Source organism: Cupressus sempervirens, chromosome 7 (assembly GCF_028749045.1).
Source record: "Cupressus sempervirens isolate cs-2001-9-10 chromosome 7, ASM2874904v1, whole genome shotgun sequence".
In the NCBI taxonomy this organism is placed as follows: Eukaryota; Viridiplantae; Streptophyta; class Pinopsida; order Cupressales; family Cupressaceae; genus Cupressus; species Cupressus sempervirens.
In genome coordinates this window covers 57,532,483-57,546,266 of record NC_143124.1, presented here as the reverse complement: position 1 = coordinate 57,546,266, position 13,784 = coordinate 57,532,483, and positions in this window count along the sequence as shown.

The window sequence follows — 13,784 nt, the reverse complement described above, 5'->3', positions numbered from 1 at the left end:
ATGATCCTCCATGTTTCCCCTTTTAAAATAAATTTTATTTATTTAAATCCTCACATTCCATTAATTCTTCAAAACCTATGATTAAATTAAATCCTATTTAATTTAATCTTAAACCTAACCTATACCCATCATTTTCATCCTCTTAAGCTTACTTCTTCTCTAATCCCACTTAATCATCCTAATCTCTTTCTTAATCCCCCTCATTAGCCTAAGTGTGTGCTCACACATGTGTGAGAAGGCATGCCTACACACTCCCTTTTGCACTCTTATCTCCCACTCTTCTTCTCAAGTGTGCTCACACGTGTGAGCAAACTTTGAATTTTTGACTACTTCCATGGCTTGGATGTCACCTTATGTGGCACCTATGTGGATGCCACCTCACCAAGCCCTCCCTCAAGCCTATAAATAGAGGTCTTATCTCAAGCATTTGCATCTCTCATTATTGCATTGTTATCATGTTGGTTTGAGATTTGAGCATTTCATTGTAGTTTGAGTTTTCATAGTAGAGTTCTCATAGTGATTCCTAAGTGCATACTAACTATTTAGCAGCTAGTTTAGTTTTTATTTGGATTATTAGTCTAGTTTATTTATGTATTTGCATCTCTATTTCATCTACATTTTAGTATAGATTGCATATCTAGTTAGTTTTTTTTATTGCATTTTATACGTTCACATTGAATGCCTTCAAGTATGGCTTTCTCCATAGCCATTTCTTGAGGTGTTCTTCATCTCATGTAACTTAGGTTCATATTTCATCATCACTCACATTTGCACATCTACATTCAAGAGATTCACTACTTTGTTGTCTTTGGGAGAGCACACCAAATATACCCCACATCCTAACACACCAAAAAGGCCTCTAATGGGTGCCTTTATTGAGCTATAGAGGTTACTTGAGGGCTTGATTTGTTGGCTACTTTGAGTTGCAAAACTCAAGCAACCATTAGTTTGTTTTGTAAGCATTTGATGCATGCGTTTTAAATAATGTTTGTTTATTTATTCATGCTCCCAATAGGTCATTTCTTCTAGCACACATTTTTCCACACTTGGTGGGACCTACATCTCTAATTTCATCTCAAAAATTCACAAAAAAAACCTTGTTCAGCCATAAAGATCCTCACACTGTCATCTTTGTGAGCTGTAGCATCGTCTACAATAGTCATTTGCATAGATCAACATCTACACAGACCAGCATCTTCGCTTACTAGCATCTCTGTCATAGCTTAAACCACTCACCTTTGCCACATGAAACCTTATTTTAGTGTCTGTATAGGAAAACATTCTGTCTAGGTTTCTACATTGTCGTCTACAAAGTTTTCTTTGTCATTTACAAATACCAGTTTGTCATCTGCATATTGTACGGGCCCTAGTTTTTTGTTTGCATCTGAGTAGTGTCCTATCACCACAAAACCTATCAAATTTTCCTCTATCATTTTTGAGGTTTCTCATCTTCAAATTCCAATGTCTCCATATTTTGTCATCTGCGAGTTTCAATGTCTGCACCTGTAGTTTGTTGTCTACACCTGTAGACAGAATTGCCCAAGTTTTTTAATTATTTTTGCTAATTAGTAACTTGCAGATTTTTACTAATGGTTTTTCATGCAGAGAATTAACCTTGAAAACTTAAAAAATAAAATTAATAGTGATTTTCATCATTAAAAAAATTTGAAGTGATTTTTATCACTTAGACTCAAAAGTTAATGAACTTTTATGACTTAATCACTTTCATTTGAATGGATGAATGTTAGCATAGCAAATATTTAGACTTGGTGCTTTAAATTGACATGAATGTTAGGGTAGTTAACATTTGAACTTGGTACTTAAAATTGACATGAATTCTTAGGGTAGAAACAACATTTGGATTTGGTGTATAAAAAGAATTCACACTATCTTGAATGCATTAAGGGATAATGGACATGTATGCCTAGGCTAGAGAACATTTGAAATTGATGCTTAAAATTGACATGTATGCCTAGGCTAGAACACATTTGAATTTAGTGCTTAAAATGAAGTCACACACTCTTAAATTCCATAAAGGAAATTGATTTTATTTTCAACATTCCATTTACGCATGCTCGATTCACTTTCTTGTTGATGAATTTGTGCTTTTATTTACATTGGTGACATTTCAAGTTGGAAAGAACCTTACATGTTTTAATCATAAGTGTCTTCAAGTAGATAGAAAACTTAAAGCTTCATTGGAAAAGAAAAAGTGTCTTTTAAACCCCAAGGCCACTTACATATTCTCTCCCCTCATGCCTTCGGGTGATCTTGAGTACACAAGAAATAAGTGGTCTTGTTTTTCTTTTTTAGGAGGCCTACTTGGGGATTTCATCACCCATTGGGATGATCTCAAATCTAGTGTTCTAGTGGAGTATAAATAGTGGGAGGTGAATTGAAAGATACCTCTTTTTGAAGCAAAATATTGTCACTCTTGGCTAAGCCCTAAAGAACTTTATACCTTTGGGAAGTGAAGGAGAAGATTTGGGTTACTGTCTCCCCCAGCTATGTGGTAGTATTTTCTTTCATCTATAGATTTGGGCCTCACGTACCTTGCATATATTGAGGATGCCCCTTAGATAACCTTATTCATCCTAGTGGTAGCCTTATTAGGATTGTTGGCATGTTCAGTGTGCTTGTTCAAACATTCAAAACTAAGCCAAACATCAAACAATTGAAATTGTGAAGTAACTGTTGTCACCTAAATTTGCACCCTATCAAATTATAAGAGAAATTTGATAATTTAGGCCAATGTTGGAACAACCAAAGGCTATGGGTAACCTATAAATGGTTGAACCTCTAGATTCTAGGCCAACTCTTTATGGGATATCACCTGATTGATTCTTCTAACACTACTTTCTTGTTGAGAAAAGGGTTAAGAAAGATTACAAAATGAAAAAAATAAAATAAACTACTTCCTAAAAGGTGATGAACCAAATATGTTTAAAGAAAGGTTTCAACGAATAACAACCATTTCACCATCAATATATAGGAAAAACACTAATAAGCACTCAAACTTTATATTGGCCTACAACAATGTTTCACATTAAGGTTTTGATTCTCACTCATTAAGAAAAATAGAAATTTTTAACTTAATAGGATGAAAATTAAACAAACACAAAAGATGACCTACAGACAAAATACACTCCAGTGATAGGGTAAAAACTAAGACAGATTTAGCAAGGAACCCTTGGATTCACAAACTAACCTATCAAATCAGAAGAACTACACAGTACCACAAAAAAAGATTGAGTCTAGAAAATCTTTTTCAAAATGAACATGTAAAATGCTTGTCATATATTCAACTTTTCTTCAAAATAGTTACAGAAAAACACATAACAATATTCAGGATAAAATATCACTCAATACTATTTTTGCATAACTCAGAACTGCCTTTTCATGAGTTCTAAAACTCATTAAGTACAAAACCCAACCTCTTGGGTCGTATGCAAAAAAATAGCCTCCAACACAGGGCTTAGAAGCTTCTAAAATGAAGTTCCATAATGTCTAAAACTCCACTCACTCATAATTGCCCCCTATGACTCATAAAAGCCACCCAAAAAATGCTCTAACAAGTCATAAAGAGCCACAATCCAATAGGGAAAAGTCAAATCCAACCCTCTATATTCACTCCATATGTTTCCCAATTGACTTGTAACTAAAGACCATTATGGAAAAAAGATGACTCATATCATGCATTAAAGGTATAAGGGAAAATATTAATGATTTATAATTATATCATTAAATATTCCCTTTTTTACATTAAAGAGTGACAATACAAAAGAAACAATGAGCCTCTCATATTTTTGCATTCTCACTAAGAAATAATATTAAATGATGATAACACATCATTATAATATTACTTCTTTAGAAAAAAGAAAATAATGCAAAAATATAAGATATTTATAACTTCCCCCTATGACTTCAAAGTGAAAATAATTGAAGGGTTTAAAATCCAAAAATGAAGCCCATGGATTTCAAAGAATTATGTAACTTTGAAAAGGCGTAACAAGCCTTTAACCCTAAAGAGCTTTCATTTTTCATATACATTTTTCTCTAAAACATTTGGAAAGCTTGAGGGTTTAAAGAAAAATGGAGTCTTCTGTCTGAGGAATTCGATTGCAGGGTTTGATTGAACACCACCACACAAAAAAAATGTTCAGTTTGTTGATATCTGAACCACCATAAGAGGTATCTTGAAACATTTTTACTCCTTGCTGTGATAAACTTATGGTCTATATTCACAAAAGTTGTATTGTTCAATTGTTTAAAACTATTACGGGTGCATCTTGTTTGGCGATAATAGCATTTAGAGCCATTTTTGTCTCTGCATGCTTATGGCTCTAATATCATTATCTTTTGAAAGTTGGGATTTTCAATCAATAAAGATTTAGGATCAGAATTTGGCTCCAAGATTCCTTTCTATTTTGTGTCAAGCTGCTCTTGCCAACTGGGTGGAATCTACAAATGTTCTCTTCTTTCTATCTTGTCTATGAAATATAGTGTCTTCATTGTTAAACCTGAGTAGCCCTTTTTCTATTTGTTTCAAAGCATCATCTCACTGTTCGTATGCTCTTCTCTTTGATTTAGTAACTTCTGTTGCTCAAGTAATCTATTTTTGCTATTTTGCAATTTTATTTATTTTTCTAATCAAGCAGACTCTGTCTTTGAAGGGAAAACTCTACCTCAAGGGCATCACATTCAGACTTGAAGGATTGACATTCTTTTCTAAAAGCATTTTCAATAGATTCTATCTCCTGTAGTTTCCTTTCTATCTCTGCATTCTTGCGGCTTGCTTCAGCCTGCAAAGCTTCAGCTGCATGCAATCTTGATTTCGCTTTAAGGGCTTTCTTTAGCTTCAATTAAAGAGAGTTTCATTTGTTCATACTGAGTCAGATCAACACTAGAATGTAGCTTCTTATCTCTTAATTCTGTCTTAGAATGTGCCAAATCAGTTTTTACTGAACTATAGGGAATAGTTATTAGCTGAGACTCTTCAATACCATAAATGGCATGTCCATAGATATAGCCTATCTGGCGAAGCTTCATCACTAGAATGAGATAATATGACTCCAAAAACTTAATATATCCTGCATAGCAAGGAAGTTCCTCATATAAATAAAGCTTTAATCTTTCTGAGAACTATTTTACTGATTGAAGAATGTGATCTCCATGCCTCATTAAGAGGTGCTGATTAACACCATCAATGTTACCTAGCCTAGTTTTAGTTGATGGTCGAAGATTCACCATTTTTTGCATTATTTATTTGTGCAACAATTCTGATCTGATCCCCTTGAAATCCAACTTCATGTTTTATGCTTCTGTTGTTATGTTTCATTATTGGATTTGCATATTTTCAATCATGAATCTACTGTAATAGCATTTTACGTGCAAAAATTTCTATCTCTGAAAATTGTTGCTTAAATTTTTAGTAGCAAAGTTAACCTCATTGCTTGTTTACATAAACAACTGAATATTGTGGCATGTATAGAATCCACATTAGTATTATTGACCTTTGGAATAGATGTCTATCAGTTCCTTTGCAAAGGTAATCTTGAACTGCATGGATATTATAAATGCACTTAACATGCTCGTTCTCTGAAGGATCCAAGGTTATATACTTTACTCGAACAGCAAAACTCCCCAAATATTAATCCTTTTTGGTATAATTGATGAATTTTTTCTGATGAGTCCCATCACAAGATTCAAGCTCAAATGTGTTCTCTTTACTACAGTAGACTACCTTCTTCCTTCCCAAGCAACAATTAATCTGCACTTCTGGATTTAAAAAATTTTGATTGACTTATAGGGTTCGAGCACAGGCTCATGACTCCTATAAACAACTTTATCAGCAGTTGAACTTGTTACTATTTATATTTTTTGCACATGACACAAACATGTTAGCTATAAAATCACTTGTATCCATGGTTTTCATTTTCAGATTCTGATATTGCTATTTTGTGATTAATTGAGTTCATTATTCCTATTCAAATTAGGATCATGGGTAAATGGTACAAGTGTACATGTATATTTTTTGTGGAATCAGACATTGCTTAGATCCATATGTATCTAACCTATACCTTTCTTTCTCTTTTTTTTAGGAGTTGGATGCTTGGGGAATCAGGAAAAACTTAGTTTCATCAAGGTAATCTTAGGAATGCAGGCTTAGACCAGCCATATACCCCCAAGCAATGGCTAGTTCTCTTTCTTATACTCTTTCATGTTCATTTGTATCATTTATTCTATTTTCTACATGTTCCTTATTTGCACAAGAATAATGAACAAGTTACTCTCACGGCCTTGTGTGAGAGATTTTGATCACTTTTTCATCCAGTACATGTTCTTTAATTATTTAATGTATAAACTCCAAATTGAAAATTGTCATTGTTTAATACAAATAAAGATTTTTCTCATTTTATCAATGCAATGTACTTTTTCCATTTCTATGAACATTGGCAAATGAATGCAATTGATAAATAGTAGACTCATGTTAAAACAAAATTTCGTAGGTAATGAAATTTTGATAACAATAACCTTTCATTAAGTGAAACAATGGTAAGTGAGGTCTTCTTGACACAGTTATTTTTAGCATTCTTACATTGAAATTGGTTGAGTCTAGTTAAGTCTTGTTGCAAAGTTTTTGGGTGCTTGAAATTTGGGTCTTGTTTTATTCTTGCCATGACTGATAAAATCAACCAAGTCAAGCATAAGAAAGTGAAATTGTCTAAACTAATTTTATACAAGGAAAGGAAGAACCTAGCACATAGTGATAAACAATTTTGATACGCTATCAAAGACATCCAAAAGGAAGAAACTAGACAAGACCGTTATGATAGAATTAAATACAATGGAAAACTTCAAAATTGGTTTGCCTTCCTAGGACTGAACCCAAGGTTTTTATTTCCAGTGAATGAGGATTGAGTTAACTGCATAAGTGACCATAATATCTTCCATTTTCTATATCTACCCCCATTTTCCAAACTCCTAGGTTTCCATTTTCAAATTTTTTTTCTAGTTAGCCTGAATCTTTAAAATATCTTTTGAAACTGTGATGCTAGACCTTTCATCCATAAGCAAACATTTATCCTAATTATACTTACTTATTTGGGATCACAAGTCCATCTCCAAATAGTAAGTAATCAATTTGGTGTACTATTTTTCCTAAAGATCACTTGACTATCTTTGGTAGGATAAAGATACTATTATCCTCTAATCAAACTTCATTTGCTAAACCAAGGTCCTTTGTCCACACTTAGGTAGCTGACCCTTTAATCAATAAGGTTAATAGCTCTCATCCTCATTTTCTTTTTCTTCCATAATCTTTCACCCATTAGTTGGTCACTATTGCATGGTACACACATGATCAAGAAGGTTCACATTTAATCCCATGTCATGTTTGTAGGAATGATTGAGGTAGTGAGAGATGAAGAATCCATTTCCTCTACACACAACTTCATTAAGGAGCACAATTCTTTCTAGTTCAAACCTTGGTATGCCTAACTCAACATCCGTGCAGGAACTAGAAGATCCCTTCTATAACACAACTTTGGGGGGTAATGAAGAAGAAGTATACCAAGATGAAGATCCTATTGACCCCAACAATGTACCTAGTAATGTTAGGACATTACTTGTAGATCCCTACAATTTGGAAATGATGGTGAAATTCATTAGGGCCAACAAGACCGAGATATTCCTAAGTTGGGTCAAAGATGGTGTTAATGTTCCCATGAACTTTGATGAGAGCACCTTGTTTAGAAAAATTACAAAGGTTGGTGCTCCCATATTGCCCACTTCAAATGTAACTCCAAATTCTAGCAAAGGGAAGGAAACCATGGTAACAACTAGTGCTATGCCTACATCTAGCACTTCAACACAAGCAACATTTCAATCGAGTGCAAAACATATTCAACAAATCATTAGTGTTATGCCCAATGTTGCCTCACATGCTAGTATTTCACAATCTACCTTGACAGATCCCACTATGGGATGCTTAAACATTGGGCAAGTGCCTTCATAACCAATGATAATCCCAACACAACCAATGCACTCATCTTATTTGAAAATTCCAACAAGTATGGTAAAGACATCCGTACCAATTCCAACAACTGCATATCAATACATTGGCCAAAGTGGAGTACTTCCACCCCCTCACACTACATTTGGTACTCTTTATATTTTAGGAGGTGGATTTATGAACTCCCAAAAATCACAATTGCAACCAAATCAAGATTTGGCCCAAAAATTTCAAGAGTTGTGAAATTTGGTCCTTAACATGAACAACAAAGGGGCGAAGGACTTCTCTTTTGAGAAAATTTGTCCTTTTCCATTTGATAAATCCATCAATATGGTACCATTTCCACTTGGTTTCAAAATTTCTAAATTTGACAAGTATACGGGAGAGACATGCCCCATTACACATCTCAAGAAATTTTCCATTTTGTGGCAAGAGGTAGCCTATAGTGATGATTATCTTAAGAGGCTCTTTGCACGAAGTCTTGGAGGCCCCACACTAGAATGGTTAATGAATTTACCTAAGGGCTCCTTTACTTCCTTCAATGATTTGACAAGTAAGTTTATAGCACAATATTCTTACAACATTGAACATCATGCCTCATTGAGTGATTTGTACAACACAAAGCAACGAAATGGTAAAATGTTTGCTGACTTTCTACAATAGTAGAAGCATCTTGCTAACCCCATGCCCTAAAAAATTGAGTATTCCCATCTTGTGGATATATTTATTAAGAACTTGATACCTGAAATTTCTTTCCACATGAAGATGGCTAGCCCTGAAGACTTTGCCACTTTAGTCAAGAAGGACAAGAATATTGAAAATGGACTTTTGGAAAAAGCTACCATTAAACATTATAATTCATCATCCTCATACAATGAGGCAAACAACAATAGCAAACCCAAATTTTGGTCTAAGAACAAAGATGTCACACATGATGGTTCTACTGATGTCAAAAACCTTCAAGAAGGGAACAACAACAACTATCGTAATTGAAACAACAACAGTTCAAACAATGACAATCAACAATCTCGTAATCAAACACAATTTTTCTCCTGCAACAACAACAATTACAACCATGACTATGACTGCAATAGAAAGTTCACTAACTTTTGTGAACCTTTGGAGGCCATATTTCAAAAATTAGTGGATCATAATTTGATGGTATTTCCTAACACACGACCCTTTGATGAGAACCAACCCAAATCAAAATGGTATAGGGAAAATTAATATTGCAAATATCATCGCATTAAAGGACATGACACAAACAAGTGTATAAAACTCAATGTCTTCATCCAAATTCTTGTCGATGATGGGGAAATTGAGGTAGAAGGAGGACCATCCTCTAAAAATGCTAAGTTGAAGATATTTCAAAAACCATTTCCTAATCACAACAATGACAATAACAACAATGGAAATAACAATATGGACAATACAAATTGAGCTTCCATATCAAATGGATTACCTTATGATTGTTCTACTAACCAAATATCAAGGTTTGACTCCTTGTGTGGTAAAATAGAAATCAATGATATATGTGGATTTAACTCCATGTGTGGTTGCATTGAAGAGGTAGACACTCATGTGAATACCCTTGTCCTACAAGAAACTGATTGTGATGCCACCACTCGACGAGGAAGACTTACTTTGCAAGCTGCCACTCCTAATCACACTAATCCGTCAGTGCCATAGGTGCCTACCATGTCATCCACTTCACAAAGGCCCACTTCTCGCTATGATGTGTTATCCTAGCTAGGTAAGACTCCTACACAAATATCCATTCTTGAGCTCCTAACCACATCACCCATCCACAAAGAAATCTTAGAGAAGGCTCTTTTAGAATCTCGTGTTCCTAAAAACATTAATGCCTCCCAATTCACCACCATGATTAGAAACCTTGCTGCCCAACAACAACTTGTCTTCATAGATAAAGATTTCCAAGGTCTTGATCCCCACAATAATTTTTTGCTCCACATTGAAGTCCTTATACAGTGACATAAGATTAAAAGAGTCTTTATAGATAAAGGATCTGATTTGAATCTATGTACATTGAAGGATGATTCATTTCTTGGGACTTTCAAAAGACCTCCTAGATACCAATAAAAGGATAACAATCAAAGCCTATGATGAAAGGGAAAGAGAATCAAAAGGAGTTATCATGTTACCTCTAAAGGTTGGACCAGCCATCATAAATACTGAATTCCATGTCTTAGACTTGGATTTTCCCTATAATATTTTTCTCGATCGACCCTGGATACATACACTAAAGGTTGTTCCATCTACCTATCATCAATGCTTGAAATTCCCCCATCAAGGAAGAGAGGTCACAATTCTAGGAGATCCCACACCTTTTTCCTTTTGTAAAATATTGGAAGGTGCACCAACAAATTTTTGTCCAATCAGTGAGTTTACCAAAGTTACATCTAAGCCTCTCACCATAATAGAACCACCTTCCACAACAATGCCAGAGTTAGCCAATGATGATTCCAATTCCCACAAAGGAAAAGAAAAGCTAGAAGATACTAAGGTCAATACTATAGGGAAGAAGGTTACTTTTACTAATTTAGGAATGGGAGAGTATAAGTTTGAAAATGCCTTGTGTGTTGGACAACTACCACTCTCCCCTTGTTCCTTCGAAAAACCTTCACAATTGCCACCTCCTGCCAACAAAGTGACTGTGCATATTAACAAGACAACATTTGAACATTGGGGTTCACTTAGTGATGAGCATATGGAATCTAATATTCTAGATTGGCTATACTATGATGGAAAAGATGAACCTATTGAGTTCCCTAAGGATAAGTATGTTAAGGCCCCTACCATTATCAAAAACATGGGATATCATGGTACCAGCCTTGGACCTAAAGAAGATGGAATGAGACAACCCTTAGAAGCTAATAGCTATCCTAAAGGATGTGGTTTGGGCTCCATTAAACCTAAGGTATCTTTTGCTAACAACTATTGTATAGTTGAACCTAATTCTAAGACTAAAGAGGAGGAATTCTTCAAAGTGCCTTTCCAATACATTAAGGATGACCTAGATAACTATGTCCACACCATTACCATAGATGACCTTTCATCCACTGACCTACCTCTCACCAACCTCGATATGATAGACTGGGACCTTCAATATACACCACTAGCTCTCGATATCTATAAGTTTCATGAAGTAGTGATGGCAATCTTTGGCCTTAAGAATCTCTAAGATTATGAACATGAGATCCAATATAATGAGGAAGCCTACTTTGGTAGCCAAGTCAACTCTCTTAGTCAAAAAAGTGAAAAAGAAAATAAAGATGGAAAAATAAAAGAGACACCTCTAGTGAAAACTCCTCTGGGGCACTTTTGGATGAAGAAAAAGATAAAATAAAGGACACATCTTATGGTGAAAACCTCTTAGAGGTGCCAGAAGAGGGAGAGATTGACTTGCCATTTAGATCTTTACCACTAGAAAAGTCATCTATTTTGAATGAAGACACAATTCTAGTCAATTTGGGAACAAAGGATAATCCACAAATCACCTACATTGCTGCTACCTTAAGTCTTGAAGAACAAAAAGTCATGACTGAATTCTTGAAAAAGGAAAAAGTCAATTTTGCATGGACATACAAAGATATGCCAGGTTTAGACACAGATTTGGTTGTGCATCATTTTATTGTAGACCCCTAGATTAAACGAGTGAAGCAAAAATTGTGCAAGATGCATCCTACGGTAGCACTTTTAGTCAAACCAGAGTTACAGAAAATGTTAGAAGCAAAGTTCATCTACCCTATTGATTATCTTGAGTGCATCTCTAACATTGTTCCTATAGGGAAAGCATCTAGGGGCATCTGTGTTTGTTCATATTTTTGAGATTTAAATCTTGCATGTCCCAAGGATGATTTTGCACTTCCTAAAATAGGCATCATAGTGGATTTGACTGTTGGACATGAGATGTTGTCTTTGATGGTTAGTTTTCTTGGTTACAATCAAATCAAAATTGTAGAAGAAGATCAACATAAAATGACATTTACCACCCCATGGGGAATCTTTTGTTATCAAGTCATGCCTTTTGGCTTGGAAAATGCTGGTGCCACTTATCAATGTGCAATGACCACCATATTTCATGATTTTCTACATGTCATAATGGAGGACTATGTTGATGACATCCTAGGAAAATCAAAGACAGGTGAGTCCCACATTGATGTTCTCACCACCATTTTTGAAAGGTTGGAGAAATATAAAGTGCACCTTAATCCAAAGAAATGTGTATTTGGGGTCAAATTAGGAAAATTGTTAGGCTACATTGTGTCAAGAAGAGGTGTTGAGGTAGATCCTGCAAAAGTGAAAGTCATCAAGGATATGCCTCCACCTACAACATTGAAACAACTCCATAGTTTTCAAGGAAAGTTACAATACATTAGGAGATTTGTATCACAATTAGCAAATAAGATCCATCCACTTCAACATTTTCTTCGCAAGGGAAACAAGTTTCAATGGGATTGTCTATGTCACAAGGCATTTGAACAAATTAAGACATATTTGGCTAATCCTCTAGTTCTAGTCCATCTAGTTGTAGGATGACCATTGATTCTATACATTTTAGCTACTTTAGTTGCCCTAGGAGCACTTTTGGCACAATTAGATGACAATGGGAATGAGCAAGCTATATATTACCTTAGTTGAAGACTAGTTGGCTATAAGTTGAACTACACTACTATTGAGCGAGCATGTTTGGTTGTAGTCTTTTGCATGCAGAAGTTATACCATTATATGCTTAATCATACTACATAACTCATTGCCAAGATAGATCCACTCAAATATTTTCTATTAAAAGCTAGCTTCACTAGTCGAGCAACAAAATGGGTCTTCATTTTAAGTGAATTCAACATTGTTTATAAGGATCATAAGGTCACTAAAGGATAAGTAATTGCAGATTAGCTTGTCGAAGCTCCTCTTCAAGGTGACCATCCCATTGTAGTAGATTTTAAAGATGAAAAAATTATGACTATAGCCCCTAATACACCATGGAAACTATCTTTTGATGGATCCTTTACACAAAAGGAATGAGGGGTAGGAGTTTTGTTTGTGACACTGCAAGGAGATTTCATTCCTAAGTCTTATAAGATATCATTCCCTTGAACAAACAATATAGCTGAGTATGAAGGATTAGTCACAGGGTTCTGTCAAGCTATCAAATGGAATATCAAAACCCTTCTTGTCTTTGGAGACTCACAATTGGTCATTAAACAAGTCATAGATGAATACCACACCAAGGATGAGAAGTTGTTGCCCTACCACAGGATAGTGGAGGATCTTAAACAACACTTTACATAGATTATTTTTTAGTAGATACCAAGGGCTAATAATAAAGTAGTAGATGCCATGGAAACTATTGCCTCCATGATTGCCATGCTAGAATATAGTCCTAAACGTGAGTTTCTTGTCGAGAATCTTTTTACTCTTTCTTATGAGAAAATTGATTTAGAAATAGTGTGTGAGATTGTCAGTCTTGAGTCTCAATGGTACACTTACATCTTTTCCTATTTACATCACAAAACCATTCCCATAACCCTCACCCCAAATTAGAGCAAAACCTTCATCTGTCATACAACTTGATACACCATCCTAGGTGACACTCTTTTCTGAAAACATTTCGATGGAACCCTCCTCTGATGTCTCAATTTAGAAGAAGCTAGAATGGTGTTAGAAGAGTTCCACCAAGGGATTTGTGGTGCCCACTCTAGTGTTCTTATGTTATCAAAAAAGCTTCTGAGGATAGGGTACTATTGGC